Below are 14,734 nucleotides of genomic sequence, written 5' to 3' on the forward strand. Positions count from 1 at the left end.
GTAGTTTGCAGTATATGTGTTCATGCTAGTTGATATGTTTTTGTTATGCTATGTTCAGTTAGTTCCGGACTTCAGTCCGATGCAGTTAGTCCGGACTACGGTCCAATGCAGGGGACAAGGTCCCAGTCAGTTTTTGAACTTCGGTCCGATGCAGGGGGCAAGGCCCCAGTTAGTCCAAACATCAGGCCGATGTAGGGGACAAGGTCCCAGTCAGTTACCAGACTTCTATCCGATGCAAGGGCAAGGCCCCAGTTAGTCCGGACTTCGTTCCTATGCAGGGGACAAGGCCCAGTCAGTTTCCGGACATCGGTCCGATGCAGGGGGGCAAGGCCCCAGTTAGTCTGGACCTCGGTCTGATGCAGTGGGCAAGGCCAAGTATGTGCTTTATATGTTATTGTATGGTATGTGGTATTTCGGGGGAGCTTACTAAGCTTCGTGCTTACGGTTTCAGTTTTTGGTTTCATGTACTCGATTTTCAAAGGAGGAGCTCGGAGAGGTTGCAGTACACACACCATAGTCAATTAGCTTGGGAATGCTTACTCTGATAATAAGATTATGTTTTGGATAAATACTCGGAAATTATGTTATGCCTTATGATGCGATTTTTATAAATATGGTGTTAGTAATGTTTTAAAAAGAAATTTTTAGTCATGATTTTTGGGTCGTTAAAAGTTGGTATCAGAGCCATGGTTTGAGGGATTCGGACACACTTGAGAGTGTGTCTAGACTCAAACTAAGGAAACGGTAAAAGGTTTTTCAAAAAAGAGTTTTAGAAAAAAGCGAAAAGAATATTTAGAAAGAAAATAACTTGAAAAGAGTAAAAGGGTGTGGTGCATGCAATCAGCCGAGCACAAGTAAGTACTCCCAAATTACCCATACAAGTTTATGATTATCAGTTTCAATTTCAGTTTTAGTTCCAATTTCAGTTTCAGTTTTAGTAGAACATCATGCTAGTATAGCACTAAGGATCTAGGAGGATGCGTTATGTGCTTGCTTTATGTGTTTCAGCCTTATGAGAATTGCATGCTAGTATTGAGTAGATAGCAGTAGGATATCATGTTTAGGTTATTCCTGATAGTATGAGTTCGACATTGTACGCTAGTGTAGTTTCTTTATATGAGGATAGAATTGCTCGAGTAGTTTCCTATGTCTAAATGTTGCTTGCTTTGTGCTTTGTGGGGCTCTGTATGATGAGAGTTAGCCAGTAGGTGAATACGTTACATCACATGTGATCAGGGTTCAATAATCTCGTAGTGTTTGATTTGGCCCTATTGCACAACTCTCGTCTGATTCTAACCGTTGTGGGGACGAGCCTTTTACTCGAATGATTATCTGAGCCTCGTCACATGTTATGGTATTCAGGTGGTGGCTAATTGGAATTACGAGGAGACCTTCAGCAACTGAGGACTGTTTGGGTTGAGTCAGAGGTTCCCTAGGGCAAGCCTAGGATGAGAGTAGCAAAGATTAGCAGTAGAGAAAAGGGACTTGGTGGAGTTGAGGTAACTCTTGAGGAAAGTACGGATAGATGTGGAAGGTAGTATGGGCTCGTACTACTGAAAGCAGAGGATCTGTACTCGATTCAAGAGGGGCCGAGGGAAAAGAAGGGAACTAGTAGAGGGTGTGAGAGGTCCCTCAGCAGCGGTGTGTATTGATCAATAAAGTGTTATGCTTTCAGCATGGTGACGTTGCGCAAGATATCAGTTGGCAGTTCAGGTGCTGGGGAGGGATTTGGCTCAGGTTCTAGAGTCGGGAAGCTTGATGATCAGATGAGGGATTTCATTTCTGCAGAGATTATGCGCAACATCATTGATCAGACTCCAGAGATATTTTGGTTCGGTTAGAGGGGCCATCGTGGAGCTGATGGACAGTCATCTTCAGGCCTTTAGGGCTGGGATAGTTTCAGGACAGTTTGGGGCTCGTCTAGAGCTTGATTCTTATGAAGTTCGGGGATCCATCTGGGAGGGGGATTCCATTTCTAGCTTTTGCCATCAGGGGTCAGGGGTGAGTGGGGCACCCTATCTCCAGGAGAGACCCTTGCATGATTGGGTAGTTAATAAGGTTTTTCTAGTTATTCGCGAGGAGTTACCCAACATCATTGGATGGGGTCGACGAGGTAACGCATGAGCGAGATTCAGACAGGCAGTCGGAAAGGAAGAGGAAAACGAATGAGACTCAGGTAGCCACAGTTTCGGGCAAGATTTCCAAGGGGTCGGATTCAAGATCGAGGGACTATCGGAGCCACAGTCGATGCGGGAAGTGTGGTAGGTCGCACGAGGGTGCGTGCAGGCGTAGAAGTGGTGGCGATGTTGGATGTTTCAAGTGCGGCCGGATTGGACATTTTAGGAGAGATTGTATTGTTGCCATCGCCCAGGGACTTGACCCGATATGTTTCCATTGTAGTCATAGGGGCCACAAGAAGGCCCACTGTCCGATTTTGCATACAGCAAGGCAGGTGATAGCTCCTGCCCCTATGACTTTGAGAACCACTAGTGGTTGTCGGGACCTGGTAAGGGCGCCCACGGCTTGGAGCCGAGTATTCCGGTTGATTTCAACAAGGATACAAGCAGCACTGAATGATAGGGGTACGCATCTTTTACCTTCCTATCAATTATTATTCATGATATTATTGTTATGTTGTTGCATTGATATCAATAAGCATATGTGTTGGGGTATTATATTACGTGCCTATGGTTAAGTTATATGCCATTTGCATACCTTAGAATTAGAATGGTAAATTGGAGATCGTCCCCTCCATATCAGGTTACTTCAGATGCGGTGACTGTAGCATGTATGTGTAAGATTCAGTAGTGCCTCACTACTTTCGAAAGATGTCATTTGGGTATTGATCAATTATATCCTCAGTAGTGAAGATTTAAAGCATCTAGTGAAGTAGCTAGCGGATAGTAGAGAAGTGAGTTGGAGATGTTTACCCTGAACGCAACTTCTCAGGATGCAGTCACTAAAGCAAATACAGTGAAGGATTCAAGACTGCTCGGTTAGTTAAGCAGGAATGGTTGGGATCTGGTAAGGGTTAGTTGGAGCACCAACAGAGGTAAGCGTGGGCGGGTAGCGGATTGCCCCTTTTCATGGAAGGAAGGTTGGGGAATCCTTTTGACCAGTGAGCAGTAAGGAGTTAGCCGGATCCAAGTGGGGGAGAATCCTCCGAGTATACAAGGGTAAGAGCACGCAAACCTAGAATGAGTACGCGACCTATGAGAAGAAAAGATAGTAGCACAACGATTGATGGATTGAGGAGTTCAAGATTAGGAGTTTGAGGAACTTCCCAACAGTTAGTTCATGTAATCGAGATGGTTAGTAGCTAGTTAGGAATCCAAGGTTAGAGGACCACCTGTAGGACTCTAGTGAGTCGGAATGAAGATCTTGAGAACCATTATCAAGAGATGCTTTCATGTTAGTAGTCATTGGCAGAGACAGCCTACAGATCATGGTAGAGCGGCGGGAAAACCGCAACATTTTTTCCAGCAGCAACCAGTTAGTAGTAGAGTGTTGTAAGTCTGCAGGGGTAGTTGTAGCATTCACTAGCAGTCACTTAGTAGTAGAGTGTTGTAAGTCTGCGGGGGTACACGTAGCATTCACTAGCAGTCAGTTAGTAGTAGAGTGGTTTAAGTCTGCGGGGGTAGCCGTAGTATTCACTAGTAGTTAGATATTAGTACAGTATTGTAAGTCTGCGGGGATAGCTGTAGCATTCACTAACAGGCAGATAGTATTAGAGAGTTGTAAGTTTACGGGTGTAGTTGTAGCATTTATCAGGTTGGTAGGTAGCATGAGCACGTTGTTTGGACGCAAGGGAAGCAGTAGTACCCACTAGTTTGGGTGCAGCAGTGAGGATATGAGAATCCAAGGGTTAGATTTCAAATTTCCCAAATGGTTCAGTTATCGTTAAGTCGATGATTTATCAGTGGATCGTCACCACAGTTATGAGATCATGGAAGCAGTGGACCGCTTGGGTTCGTGTATGTTAAGGGCTATCGTTAGTCTGGGAGCCATCATTGTTAGTCTTGGATTTGATGATGTTAGGATTCGACGTATGCACCAAATCGATTGGATTGTGAGGTTCTTAGGGTCACAGTGTCAAGATGACTAGTGGAAACTAGTTCCAGAGGAAGATTTCATTCAGAAGTCGTGGGAACGACTAAGTTTAGAGTCCTTGGGCACAACAGTTGAGTTGGAACTCGGTGTTGTAGATAACCGACGAATGATTGGAGACCAGGAAGGTCTTGAGATATTTTGGGAAGGAGCCATATAGCAGTTCAGTGTTTTAGCCAGTTCAGTGCTTCAGTCAGCTCAGTGTTCAGTCAGTTCAGCGATTCAGGTAGTTCATTGCTTCATTCAGTTCAGTGTTTCAGTCAGTTTAGTGTTTCGGGCAGTTCAGTGTTTCAGGCAGTTCAGTGTTTTGGATAGTTTCAGTGTTATGGAGAGTATTAGTACGTGTGTTAGAATGCAAGTGCTGATGGTATAGTTGGTTGATTTGGAAATGGCAAGTCCCTCCCAACAGGATCAGTTGAGTCTTCTGCCAAGTATAAGTGATCTGCAAGGATAATTAGGCAGGTAGCCTTTCTTTCAGGATGGAAGGCTCGAGTTAGTGGAAGTTGAGTAGTCAGATGGGAGATAAGAAGGATGGTTCCAGCAGCATCAATTCAGTATGAGCGACAGAGTAGATAGAACAGTTATAGATAGTTAAAGTATCTTCAGTAGTCGCTGGAAGCGACTAGGAGATTGTGATGGGGTGTAGTGACCGCTGCGAGTCCGGTAACCCAGATATCGGCAGCTTAGCTGGACCAGGGTGGTATCAGTGCGTCCAGTAGGCAGATGAGGGGCAACAGAATTTTCAGTCAGAGGTAGTAATGATAAGGGAAGTATGGTAAGTGGCAGCAAGTTTACAGAGGGTGCTACGCCTCTCACAACATGGTTAAATAATCTCTGAGGGGAGGGTTTGACCTTGTTGCGCAGCTCTCGTATGTGTCTTAACCGTTGCATGGATGAATCTTTCACTCGGAGGATTATCTGATCCATTCGCTGGGACGGGTGCTCAGCACTAAGTTTTGGAAATGAGAAGAATTCAGTATGTACCAGCAGTAGTAACCAACACTGAGAGTGGCTAGAGTGATGGACAAAAGGGTTAGAGTCACCAGGCAGGGTGTTGGAGGCGAATTGCAGGTCAGTTGACCATATCGAACTTCGAGGACGAAGTTTAGTTTAGTGGGGGAGTGTTGTAACACTCGAAATCAGAAAGGCCAAGAAAATAAAGGAAAACCATAAGTTTAAGGGGTCGACTCGTCGGGTCCATGAAAGAACTCGACGAGTCGGAGCGGGTTCCGTGTCCTAGATTAAGTGACCGACTCGGCGAGTCGGCGAGAGGACTCGGCGAGTCTGGTCTGAAGAGAAAAACCCTAAATCCGGGACTTTGTGCCTTATTTAAATGCCTCATTCTCTTCCCTAGGGTTCTTTTACAGCCCCTCTCACCCAAAACACCTAACCCTAGTCGCCATATCCGTTTTTGGAGAAAGATCTAGCCTTGGAGAAGTAATTTGCAAGCTTTGAAGAAAAAGAAGAAGGAGAATGAGTTGGGAGGTCCAAGGAGAAGCTTGTTGGTCTAGGATTAGCTTCTCAACCTCATCATTTTCTGTTAATAAAGCTCTCACCTTGGCTATTGTACTTCTAGATCTAGTTTACCCCCAAATGGATGGTTTTGAGCTACAAAAACCATAAATTCGTAATAATGAAGCAGTTGCTTCGGTTCATATTGTAGATCTAGACATCCTTGAGCTCCAGGAGCTCAAGAAAGACATATTTTGGTAACCATGACCTGGTTCTAGCCCAATTAGCCTCCTTAATATCTAATTTGTACTGTTTTGGCTTCATTGCATCATAGATACACGTAAAATTTGCAACTTTATGTGTTCAGATAGTCTTAGATAACCAGATCTATTGTTTGGAGCAAAGGAGAAGCTCTGTGATGCGAAATTATGGGAATGCACGTATGGACTCGGCGAGTCTGCGAGATGATTCGGTGGGTCGAGCTAGATATCAGACTTGAGTCGCGTAGTAACTCGGCAACTCACATGGGTAGACTCAGCGAGTTGTAAGAAGTTGGGCAGGGACTCGACGAGTTGGAAGAACAACTCGGCGAGCCTGTTGAAGATTGCCTTAGACTCAGCGAGTCTGTTATTGGACTCGGGCGAGTCAGGTCACGAGATCCCAAACCCTCCTAGTTAAGACTCGAATCATTAAGTGGAGTGGAGACTCAGTGAGTTGGGTAGGATAGAACTCGGAAATCAGCAGACTCGACGAGTCATGGTCTGACTCGGCGAGTCGAGTCGTGAATGAAAAGGGATTTCAGAGCTTATGAACTTGGTGGGTCAGTAGGCTGACTCGACGAGTAGGGTCAACCTGGAAGGTTGAATTTGACCAGGATTTTGACTTTGTAATGAGTTGACTTAGTTGACTTTTGGAGGACTATCAAAGTAAGTGTTATATTGTTATTGGTAGCTCGGAGAGCTAGAGGAGCAACGCCTCAAAGGGTTGTCGATTAGCAGCCAAAGGGTTATCAACAGAGCTCAGTAGTTCAGGTGAGTTTCCTTCCAGTAGGAACGGGTCTAAGGCCACAATGTTGGCCCGTTTAGCTAGCAGTAGTTTCTGGACTTCGGTCCGATGCAATAGTTACTATATTTGCTTCCTTCTTGGCTCATACAAGATTTATGTGTTATGTGTTTCGGGCTACAGCCCGATGCAGTTTGCAGTATATGTGTTCATGCTAGTTGATATGTTTATGTTATGCTATGTTCAGTTAGTTCCAGACTTTGGTCCGATGCAGTTAGTCCGGACTTCAGTCCGATTCAGGGTAAAAGGTCCCAGTAAGTTTCCGGACTTCGGTCCGATGCAGGGGGAAGGCCCCAGTTAGTCCGGAATTCAGTCTGATGCAGGGGACAAGGTCCCTATCAGTTTCCGGACATCGGTCCAATGTAGGGGCAAGGCCCCAGTTAGTCCGGACTTCGGTCCGATGCAGGGGACAAGGTCCGAGTCAGTTTCTGGACTTCGGTCCGATGCACGGGGCAAGGCACCAGTTAGTCCGGACCTCGGTCCGATGCAGTGGGCAAGGCCCAGTATGTGCTTTATATGTTATTGTATGGTATGTGGTAGTTCGGGGGAGCTCACTAAGCTTCGTGCTTACGATTTCAGTTTTTGGTTTCAAATACTCGGTTTTCAAAGGTGGAGCTCGGAGAGGTTGCAATGCACACACCATAGTCAGTTAGCCTAGGCATATTTACTCTGATAATAAGATTATGTTTTGGATAAATACTCGGAAATTATGTTATGACTTATGATGCGGTTTTTATAAATATGGTTTTAGTAATGTTTTTAAAAGAAATTGTTAATCGTGATTTTTGGGTCGTTACAAGTTTCCTGCATAAAATGTTATTAATTGAGGAGATTTAAGGTCTATTACCCACCTTGACCTTTAAATTTTATGCGTTTAGGATTATAAACGTAAAAATAATGTACTAGAATTGGTATCTAAGTTTTGGGAGTGATAAGGAGAATTTAAGCGTGTAACATAAAAAAAATTGTCCTAATAATAAATTTGTGTCGCGGAACAATGAACACCTGATTTGGTGTACAAAACGACATGGTGAGAAATCGAAGCGTACTAGGAAATAGTAACATAAACAAGTAAACTGAACCTCGATGTGAAATCAAGCGTAACAGTTGAACCAATCATGATTAAAGGAGTCCAAGCCATGATTCGGGCAATGCTAGCAGAGAAAATGGAGGAAACTAGACAAATGCTCCAAGGGAATAGAAGAGAAGTCATTGAACTGGTGGATTAACTCATGTTGAATGAGGGATAGTATGAAGAAAGAAGCTACATTCGAACTGTAGACCAAGCTAAACCGTCAAAGGTTAGAAGGAAGAACCCTGTTGAAGTAATCGAAAGAAACGTATGCAAGTATAAGGAATTCATGGCTTGCAAACCACCAAGTCTTTTTGCGAGCCCAACACCAGTGGAAGTTATGGGTTGGATGTCTGAAATGTAGATGGTTTTTGATAGGTGTGACTGGAGCGATCCAAAAAAGACCATCCTAGTGGTCAAACAACTAATAATTGGTGTGTTGAGCTAGTGGAATCTATTGGTTAATTTCATGCCAAACGGAGAAGCAAAGAATATTTCATAGGAAGACTTCTTGTGAAGTTATAAAGGGGATACTACTAAGAAAGAGACCTTTCAGAAAGAAACAAGGAATTCCATAATCTAAAGAAAGGAAAGATGAGAGTTAACAAGTACGTTGCAAATTTTAATGAGAAAATGAAGTTATTTCCTCATAGGTTCCTACTAAACTCTCTAATATTGAAAGAGTTTCTAATGCTCGCCAAAGGATTTTGGTCCAATGGTGAAATTAGAAACAACCTTGGAAGTAACCATCCGAGTAACCAAATCTCTTGAAGACATAATCATAAAGAGAACCTTTGACTAAGAAGATGTCTGAGAGGAGAGGAAAAATGATGGATCCTCAAAATCCGATAAGAAGAGTATATTTTCAAAGCCTATCCCCAATGATACAGTGCCTGGGGTAACAAGGAGGCTAAATGGTGTGAAAAATGCAAGAAAGAAGCATTTTGGACAGTGCAACTAAGATGTGACCTGGTTTTACTATGGAAAGATTGGACATTACTCTAGAAAATGTGCTCAAAGAGTGTGTTACAAGTATGGAGAAGCAAGGGATTACATAAATGATGGCCTAAAGAAAGAATCTTCAAATGCATGAGCAATTTAGAAGACTCTCAGAATTGTAAATGATGAAGCAAGTTAATAGAAGGAAGTTGCTTATCCGAAGTTCAACGTATGAAGTAGTCATCCCATATGGATAGTATTACATACACGAATGTAAGAGACATGGAATATGGATAAATTGAAATTATTGTATTCATTTTCAGAAGTTATAAAATCCCTAATTATGTCATGTTGTTCAATATGATAAGTTTTGGTGTGGTTCTTTTCTTGCATGGTGATTTGTGGACTACAAGGAAATTCTTGGGACAAGTATGAGTATGTGTGAAAGGTAGTAGACACCTATACTACCAGAAGCACATGACTTGCACTTGTATCATGAAAAGTCACAAGTTTACTAAGGTACTAGTAGTTGATTTCATTTTTCCAATCTTCGTCATTACTTTAGTTTTAGTGATGACTAAGAAAACAGATGTTATTCTAACCTTAATGTTCATAATAAATCGAGTTTGATTAAAAAAATAAATCCACAAATTCAGTTACCTGGTTCAGAGAACCATGTTTGATGCAGTATTTGACTTTAGTCAAGAGAGTGAAGGAAAAGATAATCAAACCGATCGACAGAAGTATTGCAGTCGTCGCTAAAAATTCTACCTACAGAGTATGATTAAAAAATAAATCTATGAATTGAGTTACTTAGTTCATAGAACCATGTTCAATGTGGTATCTTACTTTAGTTAAGGGATTGAAGGAAAAGATAATCAAAGCGATCGACATAAGTATCACAGCCATCGCTAAAAATTCTACCTACAATGATGTGGTTGTACCACATTAGAACATGAAGGAAGGTATCGTTCGTGATAGATATTAACTCATAAAGAACTAATTTTAGCCATTACATCATATGATGGAAAGGTCATTACATTGTGACCCTTCGGTCTATTACGTTATTCGAAGTAAAAACCTTATTATGAATTGACTCTATTTGAGAAGTAACATGAATCTCCCATGAAGATCAAGTTTGTAACTCAAAGGTCAAGACTGACGGTCCACCAAAAAATGAAGAGCGAATGCAAGTTGAGCACCACTGGCAGCTAAGAACTCCGACATTTACAATTATTGCTTAGGATGGAAAAGTCACACACAGGATCATTATCCAGCCCAGATTTACTGATGATTCTGGGATGTAATCATCCCTAGGGGATGATAACTGTAACGCTCGCAGATTCAGGTAGACATTTAATATATAATAGATAATCTTAGCTATACATGTAGTAGTCATAATGAGTATCTCAATGATATAATGAGTGCTTAAACCTGACTTTATATGAAGAAGTTATGTTGCTTCGAAGTTTTGCGATCAAACGATCACGATTATGCGTGTCATAAAAAGTAAATTTTAGATAAGTTGCTTATTTTTCTAAGTAATCTGAATGAATGTCATAGTAATATTAAAAGAGAACTCGTGCATATAGTGAATGCCCAAATTTGACATCGTATGAAGAATATATGATTTTTTGATGTTTCAGTAGAGTAGTGTGCAACATAGAAATCAAATTTTAGATCGATCGATTGTTAGCCGAAACAGTCTATACGACAATCGAAGATTTCGAGAACAGCAATGTATCGATATAAATACTATCAAGAACGTAGGTCATATTAGAGAGTCATAATTTTTATACGGACTTTAACAGTCTAAGCCTGTTAAAAATATAACTTTAAAAACAAAGTGAAATTTTCCAATTGAGTCTTAATGAAAGTTATAATACTCGCCAATATCTATGTGTAGATATCAAGAACATCAAAAACGAAGCTCGTACAGAAAATATATAAAGATAGGGTGCACAATATGCACTGATAGTCTGACGTGACTGTAACACCCCGAAAACCAAAGGCGGAAACGTTTTCGGGGTTGACTCCAAGTTGAGTATCAAATTCAATGTACATAGTAAGCAAAGTAAACAACCATTACATTACATATTCGAATTTAAATTTGTTCAAAGGTAAAGTATTACAAGTGTTATACATATATCATATGAACAAAAGTAGAGACGAGTCTTCTGTACGCTCCGTCTTCTCCAAAAGATTCGCTAGGTACCTGTCTAATGTTGACCTGAGAATACAAGCAGTTTGAAAATCAGCATAAAGCTGGTGAGTTCATAAGATGTTTGCTTTGTGAAAATGTGCAAGTTTCCTTTAGTTTACCGAAAAGTTATTATCCAAGAAAATACCATATTTTCTTAAAAGAGAAGGTTGGTTAATTGTTAGGTTACGCGGTTCTGGTTGTTTAACTATGATCCCAGGAAAGTCCCATACTTTCCTGATTGTATATTACTAATTGTGAAAGATGTATAGTTGTCTAGTTTATCACTCCTTTTTAGTTATGTAATGTTTCCCTAGGAAAGTCCCGTACTTTCCTAAAAGTAATTTTTAGTTATTCAATTTAGATATACTGATTTATTTCCTTTCGTACCTATTGTATTAACTAGGAATTCTGATATCCTAATGGTATTATCTCGGAATATACTTAGATACATATCTTCATATTCGTGTTCTTATTCTTAAACATATTCTGGTACTTATTCGTGTTCGTATTCGTATTCGTAATTGTATTCGTTTCCTTATTCCTACTCCTATTACTATTCGTATTCGTATTCGTATTCGCAGTCGTATTTGTATTCGTAGTTGTATCCGTTTCTCTATTCCTACTCCTATTACTATTCGCAGTCGTATTCGTATTCGCAGTCGTATTTGTATTCGCAGTCGTACTCGTATTCGTTCTATTCCTAATTATAGTTTCGTTATCCATTATGTTCCTAGTTATAGATGTGTTATTCATTCTGTTTCTAGATGTGGTTTCATTATTCGTTCTGTTCCTAATTATAGCTTCGTATTCGTTCTATTGCTAGTTTCAACAACTAAACTAGCATCACCGTTCTTAAGCCTAGACTTGTTTTGGGGTTCCAAACCTCCTCCTATTGCCTTTACCCAGCGGCAAGACGCTTAGTTTTGTCGGAAAGGGAATGCTTATTCCCCTCTACTGTGCGGGTGCTAAGACTAGGCGAAGAATTAAATGAATCAATTCGCTTGACCAACCCGAGCCTTCGAGCCTATAGTTCTTCTGATTTGGCTAACATCCTTCGATGACAAGCCGACCGAAGGAAGACGCACCGGGAGGCTACTTCTATCTCATCAGAAGCAGGCGCATAGGCTATAGAATATAGAATCCCACCTTCTACTCTATCAGCTACTCTAATTTTGAGTTGGTTTTGTGTTCGTATTCGTATTCGTAATTTCTTATAATTAGAAATTAGTATAAATTATTCGTGGATTATGAAACATAGTTTAGATTAGAACATTTTATCAAGAAATCTATGATTAGTTTGAAAGCTAAATTCGTAATTCGAACTATTTGATGAACAAAGTTATTGATATTAGAACATACAGAATGAAAACGATTAAACTAAAAACAATAAATTTGAGTACAAGATTTCCTTGAACTTTTGCTTGTATTCCCCCCTGAAAACAGTGGAAACAGTTGAAAAAGGGTAAGGGTATGAACTCACCGGATGAGAAATGTGGCGATTTTGGATGCTAAGTGTTGGTCCGGGGCTTCCAAACACACGAGGTTCCTAAGTATAATGTAAAGATACACATTTGTATCTAATTAGGACCTAGATTGATTATTTGGTAGGGACAATTGCTTCTAGCCGCGAAAACACCCCGATACAAGTGTTTAGAGGGACCCGGGTTGCGTTTAAGGACGGGAATTGAAGTGAGGGACTTGGTACTTGAGTTTACTCCCCAAGAGTAAACTCCTTAATGGAGTTTTCGGCCTAAACACCCTCTCCCCATGAGTTTACAGCCGTAAACTCATGCTGGGGTGATTTATGGTGCAATTTGGGTCACAATTGGATATGGACACTTGGAAATGCTTGGAATGATTTTACCTAAGTCTTGGAATGGATTAAAATCACCATTTGCAACACTTAAGGGAGTTTACGGCCTAAGCATGGGGTCTTTTGGCCGTAAACTCTCATATCCCTTGATTAAGTGTTTTTAAGGTCTTAAAATTAATCACATGTGATTCTAAAAATTCCCACAAGCCTAGAAATGAGTTTTGGGCACCATTTGGCATGTTTTTGGGAGTTTATGGCCATGGAGCATGTTCTATGTCCGTAAACTCTCATTTGTGAGGTTTTATTATGTTTAAAGTCCTTAAACTATTTTTGGTTGGTCCTATGATTTATTCCAAGGCTTTTGGTGGTGTTGTATGGCTTTCTAACCCCTTGAAATTGAATTTATACCCATTTTTAAGGATTTTACGGCCCAAGCATATGCCTTGGTCGTAAACTCACAGAAACCCCTCAAAAATTTTGTTTAAGGTGTCCAAATGCTAAAACCAATATTCTATAATTCATATCTAAGCCTTCTTTGTGATTTGGAAGGGTTTAAGGTCATGAAAACCCCCCTTTTATATGAGTTTACGGCCCGAGCTTGTGCCTTGACTGTAAACTCCTTCAAACCTCTCAAAATCTATGTTTTAAATGTTTTAAGTCCATATCTTCAAGTCATTTAGCCATATCTAGGTCCCAAAATTATCTAGGAGGGGTTTAAGGGCTCAAAACCCTTCAAACTTAGTGTTTACGGCCTAGGCACCTTCCTGGGCCGTAAACACATATGTCTTGTCCAATTCCATGATTAAATCTCGAATTTGGAAGTCAAATAAGCTATACAATGAGGTTAGGAAGTTACCTTAAGGATTTGCGACCTTAAAATTGTGTTTTAGACCCTTAAACTTGGATTTAGGAGAGAGGTTAGAGAGAGAAGAGAGAGGAAGGAAAAAGCTTCAAATGAGTGCTTAGATTACTTTAAATAGTGTCTAAGTTTTGGACACGGTGGAATTCTACCCGATACCGGCATTAAACGCAGCTTTTGGTTGCACCCGATTAAGTTACCGTCACCCGGCGGGAATGTTTCTAACTTTTTGAAATAAATACTTTTGGGTTAATTTCATGAGTTCCTACGGGGTTTGGACACTCATTCAATTATAATAAACATATAAGTTTTAATTAGTTTAACCCAAAACGAGAACAAAACGAATTGACTAACGGCGAGATTTCACGGGTAGAATAAGTTTTCGACGATGGAAAATTTCGGGTTACATTATCCCCCCGTTAGAGGGAATTTCTTCCCGAAATTCAAAGATTCGAACTCAATTTGCAAGTTGAAAAGAGAATCTAGGATGAGTCTACTGCTTCGGGTTTCTACACTTCCAAGTGGAATCGGGACTCCGCTTCATATTCCAGCGAACCCTCACATTCAGGACGTGTCATGGTTTCGTTGGGTACATATTTCTTAAAGATCGAGACATGAAGTACCATAGGAATGTTTCTAAGTTTCGAGATTAATCGAAGTTTGTAGGCTACGGGATCAATCCTAATGAAGATTTCGAGAAGTTCTACGTTTATGGAGAGATTCGAGTGAATACATAACACTTTATCTTTCTGGATTAGAATTGAAAAAAAAGAATTGCAAGTAAAATGATTGTCGAAAAGGAATATACCTGGGGAAACTATGGGATCGGTGGCTGTCTCACCTTGTCCTATAGCTAAGACTCTTCCAAAGTTGCCAGCTGTTGTTGCATTAGGGCAGTTTCTTTTATACTGCCCGACCCTTCCGCAACCATAACAGACCTGACTGATGCCCACTCCGGGAGCTTGATTTGTTGGTGTTCTACAATTCCGCGCAAGGTGACCCTCTTGGCCACAATTTTTGCAAAGTTTTATACGACAGGGACCGGGGATATAGTGGTGGTAACTGCACTGGTTACACCACGGAAGAACACCGGCATATCCGGTAATAGGTGCTTGAGCTGAGGAACCGATGATGGGTACAACAGCAGGGGTAGTGGCAGCATGGACTGTCACCATTTGTTGTCTCTTCGATAACTCCTGGGAAGGATGATATTTATCCCCCGCCTCC

This window comes from Lactuca saligna, chromosome 4 (assembly GCF_052625555.1).
Source record: "Lactuca saligna cultivar CGN05327 chromosome 4, ASM5262555v1, whole genome shotgun sequence".
NCBI lineage: Eukaryota > Viridiplantae > Streptophyta > Magnoliopsida > Asterales > Asteraceae > Lactuca > Lactuca saligna.